The 13,000-nt window shown below is 39.3% G+C and overlaps 1 pseudogene; it reads right to left on the reverse strand.

Annotated features, from left to right (window-relative positions):
* Nucleotides 1-10,298: 10,298 nt before the first annotated feature.
* On the reverse strand, nt 10,299-12,826 carry LOC150019642 (focal adhesion kinase 1 pseudogene; annotated as a pseudogene).
* Between the last annotated feature and the right edge of the window lie 174 nt (nt 12,827-13,000).

Consider the following 13,000-nt stretch of genomic DNA (forward strand, 5'->3'; position numbering starts at 1 on the left):
GAAAAGGCATTTGACAAACTTCAAAACTCATTCATGATAAAAATTCTTGGTAAACTAAGAATAAAAGAAAAATCCCTATATCAATAAAGGCTAACTACAAATAAAACCACTAGAAAACTTCATGTTTAATGATGAATTATAGAAAGCCTTTCTCCTGAAATCAAGGTGAGACAAAGTTATGAGCTACTTATTAGTTCACTTCAATCTTATACTGGAGAACATAGCCAGTATTGTAAGGCAGGATAAATATTATAACAGAAAAGAAGGGGGGAAAGATCATTATTTGCAGATTACATTTTTTGTGCCTGAAGAGAAACTATCAGGATTAATAAATGAATCTACAAAAGCCACTATGTATGAGGTTAAAATACAAGAATTAGTTGTATTTCTATATATCACTAATAAACATTTTGAAAAATAAATTTACAAAAATGATATAATTTACAATAACATCTAAAATATCAAATAGGGCTAAATCTAATAATGATGCCAAAACATCATACTTTATTACACTTAAAGCTACAAAACATTATTGTGAGATTTAAAGAAGACATTAACACACAGAGGAATGTGCCATATTCATGGATGTGAAGATTCAAAACTGTAAAGATACCGACTATCCCTGAAATGTTCTATAAATAAAATGTAGTAGCAATAAGAATCTAACTAGTTTGCTTCTGGAACTTGACAAGCTAAATATAAAATTTACATTTTATAACCAGAGAAAGTGGTTGAACCAATGTTCCAAGAATAGAGAAATTTTAAAGAAGAAAATACAACAGAAAGGTGTATATAGCTAGACGTCAAGACCTGTCACACCTGTACACATATCAGATGACAAAGACGTAATTACAAGTAGTGCTAAAGAATAGCAAAAAATTAAAACTTGTTTAAGAAATAGAGAAGGATATGTTGAGACAGGAAAAGTTTTCCTAAACATGACTCAAAAACTCTAAAAATAAAGAACAATTTAGAAATATGGATGGCCTCACTAAAAGTAATACTTTTTATGCAACAAAGGATGTCATGTGCCATTTAAAAAATAAGATAAACTATAAAAATGTGTTTGCATATAACCAAAGAATACTGATATATAGAATATTTAAGAAATCTTATGAATGAATAAGAATAACAAAAGATCTCAAAAGAAAAATAAACAAGTAATAAGTATGGGCAATATATAGAAAAGAAAGTTTAAAGAGACAATGAATACCTGGAAAGATTAATCTCCCCAGGGCCCATACAAATGTAATTTGGAGCAACAATTAGATATAGTTTTGCATTCCTCAAATTGGCAAAAATTAAAAATCCTGGTGGCATCAAGTGTTGATGAGAATATGTGAGAGTAGGATCTGTTTGTGGTGGTGGTGATTGATAAACCACTTTAAAGAGCAATTGGCAATAATTTCCATAAAGTTGAAGATACACATGTCCAGTAATTATACTTCCAGGTATATAATCTAAAGAAATGTTAACAGATATACAGGAATTGTGTTGTTCAGTGCACATCACATTAATAAAAAACGACCAAAAATGTAAGTCAATAAAGAAATAGATTGGCCCTGGCTGCTGTGGCTCAGTGGATTGAGTGTTGGCCTGTGAGCCAAGTGTCGCTGGTTTGATTCCCAGTCAGGGCACATGATTAGGTTGCATGTCAGGTCCCCAGTTGGGGGCGTGAGCGAGAGGCAACCACACAGTGATGTTTCTCTCCCTCTCTCTAAAAGTAAATAAATAAATAAACAAATAAATAAAATATTAAAAAATAAAAGAAATAGATAAATTGTGGGAAAACCATTCAGTGAAATTAGTACATTAATTAAAATAAATAAATTATCATGGATTAGTCTCAAAAGCACAATATCAACTAATGAAAAACATTGAAAAATATATGTATAGAATACTATTCATGAAAGTTAAAAATGCCTACACAACAACACTATATATTATTAATGTATTCATGCTTATTAATATTATAGAAATGGATGGAAAAGGTATTTTCCAGTTTCAGAATAGTTGTAACTTTAGAGAAGGCAGAGGGGGGAATGTATAGTAGTGATGATTATAAAGATGAGGGGGTCAATTTTCAATGTTTGATGTATTAAAATATAAAACATTAATATTTGCAATATATGGTTGTTTTTTTACAGCTATTTCTTATCTTTATATTTACATTTTTATTTAAGTTTGAAATATTTTATAGTAAAAAAGTTTAAAGAAATTAGAGTTAGTAAACCTGATCTGGGATAATAGCAGGTCAAATGGAGAAATAAACAATTAAGGAAACTGAGCTAGTAAAATTGACAAGTCTTGGTACCCAGTTAGCTAATGAGAAAAGATGGGAAAGACTGGGAGAGGTAGGGAGAGAGGGGTAGCGGAGAGGGAGAGTTGGAGAGAGATCAAAGATGAAACTAAAGTGTAAATGTTAGTTGATGGGGGATGAGGGAGTGGGTGGGGGATGAGGAGGGAAGGCAGCTGGATTGGGCAAAATACGTAATGCTATTAACAGAATCAGAGAACAAGAACATGGGGCAGGAGGTTCAGGAAGGAAAGGATGAGTTTACATTTTAAAGATAAATCATCCAGTTTCAGATATAGTTGAAGCTGGTCAAAATAGGGTGAGAAAATTAGGTTGAAGCTATAGAGTTTGAGAGCAATAAAACTGATACCTGAAACTGTGAATTAGCAAAGGCTTACAACAGGAAGAAATACAACCACAGCAAATTTCTTGGCACCCTTCTGTATTATGGACCTGAAAAGAGTTGCTAGAGACAGGGAGACAATCAGGAGAGGGCTGGCCTAGAGGCCAGTGGGAAAGAGAAAGTCACAAAGAGATGGCTATCAGTGGTAAAATAAGGGAGAAATGAAAAAGGGAGAGAATGGAGGTAAAGCTGTTGTGCTTTGCAACTAGGAGGTCACTGATGACCATAGGAGACAGAGAAGTAAAGGACAGAGATGATTGTCACTATCTGGGTGACTGTGTGGCTACTGAATGTATGCAGAAAGGATAAAGGGGCAAAAATGAGTCACTGCTTGCTGGACTCTCTCTGCCAGCTGTCTTCATCCTTCGTGCCTGCTCTGGTTGCTGCTCTGGAGGCTGGCACTCTCATCCAGCTGCTGTCATCCTCTCACTTCCTCCTGTGGGTCTTTTCTGAAGAGAGCTGGAGAACTGACTAAAAAATATAACTGTTTATTCCAGCCCTGCATAAATAAATGTCACTTCACTATTCCCTGCATCTGAATCATTGATATCCTATATTTCGCTGATCTTGTTTATCCTTGAAGCTGTACTCAAACATTTTCCAGTCTCTGGAATTGCATACAAATAGATGAATATTTGAAAAAAAAAAATGTAATTGCTGTTGTTTGTTATTTTGTCCTGCCATTGTGCTTCCTTATACCATCTGGACTGGGGGTGGACTTGTTAAAAAAAAAAAACAAAACAAAAAAACAGAAAGGACAGACACATGAATTTGAGCCCTAAAGAGAGAAGGACATTTTTGGTCTTTCTCCAGAAAACAGATCTTTACAGTTTCCCGGCCACACATGCAGCCAAGATGTTGCTAAATCTGGGAAGCTTATCAAGTGCAAACTGTGAGTCTTCTCCTCACAACTGTGTTCAATGACATATGGCCTGTTTGTTGCTTTAAATGAACATCACAGGAATAATCACAATAGACACCTGTATGGTACTGTGCACTGTTCATATTATTTCTACATGCATGAGATAATTTCATCCTCCTAGTAACTTTTTTTGAAGTTCCAAGACTCTGAGAGGCTACATGATCAAGATGAAAAGCTAGGGAAGTTTGTGGTGGGACCAGTTCTTCTGATTCCACATCCAGTGCCGTATACCACTGTGGGTAATCTTCAGTAGGTGCCACAGAGGAGACTTCAGATAGCTGTCTTTGTCCAACAGCAATTGGACAGAAGAAAATGTAAAGGTAAAAGTCCATCCTAATTGATAGATACATGATTGATTCACCATTTGTGTGTGTGTGTGTGCGCGCGTGCACACGTGCGCACGCACAAAAGTTGGTATCTAATGGGTCCCCCTGAGTTCCTTTCAAGGACAGTATTGTGCTTGTTGTGAGGAGATGACTCAACAAGGCTATCAAGCTGGAATACTGAATCCCAGTGCAGCTTGGGCTTATCCAGTGAGAGGCCAGGGGAAGAACATTTTGATTGGATCAGGAGGAAAGGGAAAGAAAGAAGAAAAATAATCAAAGGCAGAGCAAGGGAAAGAAGAAGCCCTTATATTTTGTATTATGACCTCTTTTTCTTGAGAGTGAGAGTCTATTAGGATGCCATAAAAATTGTGGGAGGGCTTTGGACTATCACTGGCCATCGATTTGGGATTTAAGCCAAGTTGAACCACATTTCTGAAGGGCAGGAGGCCTCAGCTTGCATCTGAGTTACTTTAGAAATTCAGAACATTTCTAAAGCATTTACTTGCATATCTTTGATCCTCTGTTAATTCAAGACACAAAAGAAAAAGTATATGTATGGTTACATAGTTATTCTAGGTATATAAATTTCTTTAAAATAATTTATTCATCAAGAAAAATATGTCATATGATATAGAATTTCAGTTTAAGTGAGGAAGAACATTATACTTTTTATTGTACTCTGTCACAAGGGCAACTCTGGCTAACAATGAGTGGGTGTTCCTTGGAAACAGGAAGATTTTGATAATATCTGTTGACATTGTAGACAGTCTTTTCACTGATAGAACATTTATTCCCACCAATTCTAAAATTTGCCCTTTATTATTATATTTTTTTATTAGAAGAGGAAAACAAAGACTATGAAGTTATCAGAAATAATATTGTACCCAAGGTTGGTTTCTAAGTCTTAATAATAAGAAAAGACAAGTATAGCAGAGATTTAAAATACAGTGTGGTCTTAAACTTCTGACAAGATTTTTTTTCCATTGAGTGCCCTAATAACAAGCTTGATTCTGATTCTATTTATTTATTTTGACTCAGACATTTGGATTTTGAAAGAAAGGACTACATTCTGATGATCCATTTCAGATCTTTTATTTCACATTAAAGATAGATCTTTCCTCTTCCTCACTAGATATGTGTCTAGTTCTCATTGCAAGAGAGATATTGCACACAGGTGTTTCATTTTCTGGAAAACTCTAGAGTAAAAACCAAACCAAACCACAAAACCCAGGCAATAATAAAACAAGCAAAACACTCTTTCAGTTTTATCTAACACTGAGCAGTAAAATTGAGCCCAGAAAAAAATTAGGTTCCAGGTGAAGAAGGCAAGCAGGCAGAAATGGCATTATGCAGCTGGTGAAAATTGTGAAGTGTGGGGAAGAGCTGTAGAATTTAAATGTCACACTGATAAAATCACCAGCTTAAACTATTGAGACAGGAAAGAAGCAAGCTGTAGGTAGAACTGACCCCTGAAGTGAAGGAAGTAAGAGAGGAAGGACAAAGAAACATTTGAAACATAAAGGGGGTATCACAGGGGGCAAGGGACATGAAAAGTGCTTTGGTTTTCTTTGGCTGCTGCAGTAATCTAGTGGCTTAAAATAGTGTAAATATATTACTTTACAATTCTTGAAGACAGAAGTCCAAAATCAGTCTCAGTCAGTAAGAGTCAGAATAGTAGCAGGGCTGTGTTCCTCTTGGACGCTCTAGAGGAAACCACATTTCTTGCTTTTTGCAGCTTCTCAGGCTATTGCTGTTGGCTCACGGGTTCCTCACTGGAAGTCTGCTTTCATGCTCACAACACCTTCTCTGACTCTAATCTTCCTACATTTCACTAAAAGAATTCCTGTGATTACATTGGACCCACCAGGATAATCTCTCCATCTCAAGATGCTTAATTTAATCCCATCCTCAGAGACTTTATTACCATATAAAGTACATATTAGCAAATTTCTGGGATTGGAACATGAACATCTTGGGGAGGGGCCATGATTCAGGCTACTGCAGAAGGTATCCACAGAAAATAGTATACAAGGAACAACCAGTCCTATTATCTGGGAAACCTTCCTGTAGGGTGAATAGTTGATATCAATATACACTGGTAAAATGCCTGCTTTGTGTCAGAGGCAGTGCTAGAGATTTGGAGGGAGTGAGACTTTTGATCCTGGCTATGGGGTAAATATCTTATGCTTGCTTTCATCTCTTTGTCACTTTGATATTCTTGTCCTTCTCCTGAAAACTAGCTTTTGATTCTTGTCTTAATATTCACTGTCTTCAGGAAGCTTTATATAAGCCACCAAGTTCCCCTTCAAGACAGCGCATGTCCTGTCCTTACTTCTTTCAGGAAGAGGGATGGAGGATATTCTTCTCCCTGAAGACAAGGGAGGCATACTGCAAAAAAAATCACTTATAAACTTGACAATTTTCTGAACTGTCCTCCATTTCACTTGGTTGGGTCTAATGACTGTCCAATTCTGTTGAGTAGTGTGGAGAGAGGGGGAAAACAAAGATGCCACAGATGACTTCAGGAACAATCATCTTTGAGTGCAAAGGAGCCTTCATCCTCACTATTTACCAGGGTAAACCTATACAATCTTCCATGGGTTAAATGGGCAATAAATGATATGACTGGAGTCAAGTTGCTGGTACTCTATTGCAGAGCAGGAAGATCCCAGCAGTTAGAAGTTGTAGGAGAATGCATCTGTATCATGAGCTATGGGATGGAGGGAAGACGGTGTTTGGATTAGAGCAAGATCTCCCATATCAGGAAACTAAGTAGTGGGGAGGTCCCTCTAGGTCCTCTGTCAAGAACCTACAGGAGTACTACATGTGAATATCCATTTATATGATCTACATACTCTACCCATAACTGCTTCCACCACACAGTGTATATCGACAATGTGCCAGCCACACAGAACACCCACAGCCAGTACAATTTTTACCTATCCTGTGGGCAAAAATGTTTAAGTTTCATTAAATATTCCAGTGTGAGGCTTTGGGGAAATACCTAAAATAGACTTTATTTTTCAGGAAAGTTTCATTCAGAGCAAAACTGAACAGAAAGTACAAATAATTCTCCTATACCCCCTGCCCTTAAATGCACATGAGCTCCCGCACTATAATGTCCTACACCAGAGTGGTACATCTATTCCAATTGATAAACCTACATTGACACATTATTATCACCCAAGGCCCACAGTTTACTTTTGGGTTTATTCTTGGTGTTGCACATGATGTGGGTTTTGACAATGTATATACCAGTATCAGACAAAACAGTTTCGTAGTCCTAAAAATCCTCTGTGTTCTGCCTATTCGTCTCTCCCTCTCCAAACCCCTGGAAACCACTGACTAATCTTTTCTATTTCCATATTTTTCCTTTTTCAGAATGTCATAAGATTGGAATCATACAGTATATTGCCTTTTCAGATTGGCTTCTTCATCTAGTAATATGCATTTAAAGTTCCTCCATGTCTTTTTCATGGCTTGACAGTTTATTTCTTTGGAATATATATTTTTATGGTAGTGTTGTTACAACACTTGTAAGAAGACAACTGAGCACACTTACCAAGTTTGTAAATGCATAAACCATTTGATCTGACTTTAACAGTGAGTTTGGATTGGGGAGGGTCATGCATGTCAGGTAAAATCTTCTAAGTAGTGGAAGACATTGAGATTTATCAGTATAAAAATAACAGAATTAAATTTGCATTTTTGAGGAGTCAAGTGGTAATAATATATAGGCTGTTTTGGAGCACAAATAAATAGAGTCAGATTTAGTTTATAGGGAGAAAGTCACTTAATTTGACATGAAATAGATCTTCGGTAATTTTACACAACATAAACACAGAATTACAAAGATCTGGAAAGTAGAGGATGGTGACAAAATGTAAGTAGTGCCCTGGCCAGGTCGCTCAGTTGGTTAGAGCATCATCCTGATATGCCAAGGTTGCGGGTTCATTCCCCATTCAGGGTATATATAGGAGTCAACCATTGAATGCATAAATAATTGGAACAACAAATCTCTCTCTCTATCTCTTTCTCTCTCTCTCATCCTCATCTTCTCTCTCTCTCAAATTAATAAATATTTATATATATATAAATAATAGATAGAAATTGTGAATTTGAGGACTAAAACTAAGGGGAAGCATAAGATGGGGTTAATAGAAGAAGAAGATGCTTCAAAAATATTTTTATGGTAAGTGGAAAACTTGTGCATGTGTGAAGACACCATGGAAGGTTTCAGTGAAAAGGGAGAATTTAAGATTCAAGAGAGGGCAAGGTATAATCATGGCACTAAGATTCATGGGAGATCAAATGCATTTTAATCTAAAAATATGTGAGAAATCAAATACCATAATCCTTAGGGATGGAACTGGCTTTGGAAGTAACAGGAGAGAAGACAAATTTTTTATTATAAATCCACAGTGGTTCAGGGCTTATTTATTCAAGAGATTCAGATGAAATGAGAAACAACGTTGTGTAACAAAAAGCTGCTACCATAGGTTCTATCGTATTGTGTCTCAAAGGCTCCAGAACATCAAGCATTTGAACTAAAAGGGAATATAATCATATAGCTCTACTTGAAATACCTCCTCTAACGTAGAAATAGTTGAGTCAGGCAATTTTGTACATTTCTGTGATGACAGTGTGAGAAATGCATCTCCTATGAACTCGTCGTCGGCAGCCGTCCGTCTCGAGAGACGATGGTGTAGCTTCTTAAGAGTCTATCTGCACCGCCGAGAATGGCTGTGCAGTCCGACTCGGGAGTGACACGGTATCTGTCTCCTCCCGTGTTGAATCGACATCTTACGATGACGCTGGAGTGTCCTCTCCAGTGAAGCTGAAGCTACAGAGCCTGGGCAGGGTGATATGGAGGGTCTGCTGTTGCCCATGCAGCAGACCCCCCCCCGCCCTTCGCAGCTGAAGGATCCAAGGGAAAGACGGAGTCAATACAGCTTGGCTTCAGGTGCGCCGCAGGAGTTGCCGGTGTTGACTACAACGTCAAACCGCCTTAGGGACTCCGGCTCCGGATTTTCTGTCGGGGTTTACTCCCTTAGCCTTTCCCCTGAAGAGGTATGCCGCAAGGCAGCGGAGGTTTTTTGGAGTCAGAGTTTTCCTCTCTGATGTGCCCTGACTGGAAGATCGAACCAGCGACACTTAGCTCGCAGGCCGACGCTCAATCCACTGAGCCAAACCAGCCAGGGGGTCCTATGAACTACTCATTAGATAAACTATGCTACGAGACATTTCTACATAGAATAGCAGAGGAATTCCATCATCCCATGAAGTATAAATGCTGTTTCATTTCATTTCATTTCCTTGGGAAAAATTCTCTATTTGTTTCTCTTCTTTTTCTTTTTTTCTGGTAACACCTTCTTAATAGGACAAAGTAACTATACAATTTATTATACTCTTCCTGAGAATAATTAATATCCCCAGGAAACTAAAGGGAAGTTATAGTTCTCAAAAGTATTGAACAGAATGGATGGTGTAACTGGAGAGCAGAAGAAAACCCAACTCTCTGGTTTGCTAACCCTCACTTGGGAAGACAAATTCAATGAAGGATTAGTTAACTCCAGTGGCTGTAAAACAGTCAACGTGGCTTTCATTTTTCTTATAAATTATATAAAAATGGAAATGCGGATGGTTCCAGAACTTCTTCTCAATGCAGTTTAGGGGTGCTCTGGTGCAAAGCATTTCTGTTTCCAATAAACATTGCTATAAAAAAGTCACATTATTCTGGTGAAAAAAAGAGACTTCTAGTTTTTAGTGTGTTCTGCAGCTAGTTTCCAAACCCAGTGTTTCACAGGCCCATGACAGTGAAAGACAAAAGCATTGTAGGCTTTTTTTTTTTTTTTTTCCTGAAATGACTCAAGTCTTTAATACACAACTTTTATATTCTTTCTTTTTAAAGTGGTATTAGCATACTGCAACTGAAGACTGTTTTAACAACAACAAAGATTCCAGTCTGGACACTATTCTGTGGGAGGCAAGAGTTCCAGCCCCCTGGGTTTCCTGAGATCTCCCCTCATCCTCTCTGCTTCCCGGCACATTCCGGCCATTTTTCTGAAGACACATCCTACAATCTCTTCTTCATGATCCCTGAAAGCTTCTTTCATTCTCAGAAAAATGCCACCTTTTAAATAGCAGACTTTTCTGAATACTGTGAGTCAAAAAATAAAAAAGGAAGATGAACCCAAAACAAAATGTGGTTAAACTAGTATGAGAGATTTTCAACCAGCTTTCAGACAAAAGTATTGGTGCTGTCAGTGCTGGTGAGCAGGATGGCAGTTCCTGGCTGCTGGAGGGACTCAGAGAAACTTCGGAGGGGAGCTTACAGGGATCCCTGTGGGCTCATTGCAGTCTCCTCTGCCCCAGGATCATCAGTCTTGCCTGGTCAATAATATCCAGTAAGTTTTGGGCACCCACAGCCAGGGCATGCGCAGCACTCAGCACCTGCTTTTTGTCCTCCTGCTGGTGGTTGGTCCTGACACACTGTTGGGCCACCTTCATCTTGTTGATGAGCTCTCAGTGAGTACTGGCTGGCAGGGTGGGGATGGTCTCATCCATAGTGGCCAACAATGTCCATGAGGCCAAGTTGACTTCCTTCACTGTAAGGACGTACTCCTCTGGCAGGGCTGGCTGGATCTTATTGGACATCTCGACAAGGGCTTTCACTAGGCCCTTCATGTACCCTATCATTGGAGTGGTCCAGGTTGGCAGTGGGCAGGTGTCATGCTTCCTGGGGCTGAAGCTTGATGTCCTTGTTGTAACTGTCCCCTGGGCTGCTGAGACTGGCAAGGCTTCGCAGGTGGTCGAGGGCTCCAGGATGCCGTGGCATCTTTGTTGCTGCTGCAGGATCCAGTTTTCCCAAAGGCTGATGATGTGTTGGTTTCCAGTAGGGCCCTGGGGACTCCTGTCTCTGGTCCATGCTGCCTTGAAAGAGCTACACATCAGTTTTCAGAAATCTCTCCTCTTTTTCTCCAGCCAGTGCTGGTCTTCCTCCATCTCCTGCTGTTGGTGGATCAGCTCAGCACTGCAGAGTCCTCCACATTGGGCTGCCACATTGATATCTTCTGTGGTCGGTGATTCTATGAATCTATTTGGCCCCAAAGAGATGTCTACCCTGGGTAGAGGCTGCCAGTCATAGCTGTGATTTCATGTGAGCCAGGGTAGCCAGAGACCCAGTAAGGATTGGTCAACACCATGTGCTGTGAGCTGGAAGAATATCCTTCACTAGATCCGGCACTCAGATAACCAGGTCTACTGGGCTTGGGCACTGCTTCATCAGACCCTCCAGAGTCCACCGGCACTGTGGCTTGTTTTCTGGACTTTGTCTTCATCTGGTGCTCATGCTGAACCTTCTCCTCCTCCAGAATTGTGCTGTGTTGAGCTTTGAGCTCAGTGAACCTGGGCTGCCTGCTGGGCTTACATGCCCAGCATTTCATCATAAGGGTAGCAGAGCAATTTGGAGGCATTGGCAACCTTTCCCCATTCTCAATTCAACTGATACCATCACTGTTCCTCACTCCTTAAAAAGGCTTCACACCATGCATCAGTATCTCCCACATATGTACACGAGCATCCACACATCACTAGCTGATGTTAAACTTCAAAAATTGATTGACTCTGGAGCCATCTATTTAATAGGCAATTTTCTTTTGGAAGCTTTGTAGCAAGTACTGTCTTCCATATATTGGGATAATCCAATATATGCTAATTCCACGCAATCATTCAAGGACCCCAGAACATTCTGAGCAGCAATGTCCCTGTGCACTAATCTTTTGAACTCCAAGCACCCGGGTGCTATACTAAACTGGTAGGCACACAGGATCAAAGATGCCAGATCCAAGCTGTACATCTGGACTCGCAGAAACGATTTCAGCTCTCAAAGGAGGCAGGGCTCCATGATAATACAGACATGGTTCTTGGTGATGATGCCCATCAGCTTCACAATATGAGGGGTATGGGCAAACTGATGCATCATTAAGGCTTCTTGAAGGAATTCCTGTCTCATGCTGTCCAAAGTAGTTTTTATGTGTTTTAATTGCATCAGCCAATGCTGGATTCTCTGAGCTCATGTAACCATTGGCTTTCTCCAATACATCATCCAAGTTCTATTCTTTCTCTTTGAATCTCATAGTCCCTGGTTGAGGACATGGTGTAGCTATCTATCTTCTTTGTGTGTAATCCCAGCATAGACATCCATTTCTGACATGGAAACTGTATGTGTCTGCATACCCTGCTTTTTGTTGTTGGCCAGCTTTGGTATTGATGGCAAAGCCAGTTTGCCTTCTTTCTGTGGTCTGATGGTAAAAGACTGTGTGACTATTCACCAGCCAGCAATTTCCATCTATCAAGTTAACCATATTTATAGCAATGGTTAGGGACTGTCAGAGGCTCAGGTGCACTCGCTATTTTTAGTGGTAGCATTTCTTTCCTGTCCTTGTTTTCACTGTTTGAATATGGAATGCTCTGCACTTGATTGAAGTTGGCCAGATGTGTAGGATTGCAGCCCTTGTCTGTGATGCCTTGATGCCTTTCTTGGGACTGAATGCCAGCTCTGCCGAAATAATTAAGCTTGATCCCAGAGCACACTTGAAGCATTCCTTATCAAATATGTACACTGGGCAGAGGATTACAAAGAATTTCAGAAAACTTTCTTCTCTATTAAGGTTGGCTAACTGTCTAAATGTTTATTGGATCAGTTTTCTTAGTTTTGGCCTTGACAGAATCCAGCAAACTTCTAGGAAAACAACAACAACAAAAACCGCTTCAAGCCATTTTCTAATACCTCATAGTTAGGCTTCTTTTCTAGTGCATTGTACTGAATCTCTCAGTATGATTGCCACATATTCATATCTAGATAACCTAACTTCTTTTTTAAACTTACTTTTTATTGTATTTTTTCCCATCACCATTTATCTCTCTTATACTCATCTCCTCCCCAGCACCCAATTGCAAAGCAGTGTCTTGGACCACTTGGTCAGCCATTGCTAACATATAATTGCTCTTCACCTATTGATAGAGGAAACTGAAAGTTGGCTTGTCTTCAG

This window comes from Furipterus horrens, unplaced genomic scaffold (genome assembly GCF_987537825.1).
Source record: "Furipterus horrens unplaced genomic scaffold, mFurHor1.1.pri manual_scaffold_2, whole genome shotgun sequence".
In the NCBI taxonomy this organism is placed as follows: domain Eukaryota; kingdom Metazoa; phylum Chordata; class Mammalia; order Chiroptera; family Furipteridae; genus Furipterus; species Furipterus horrens.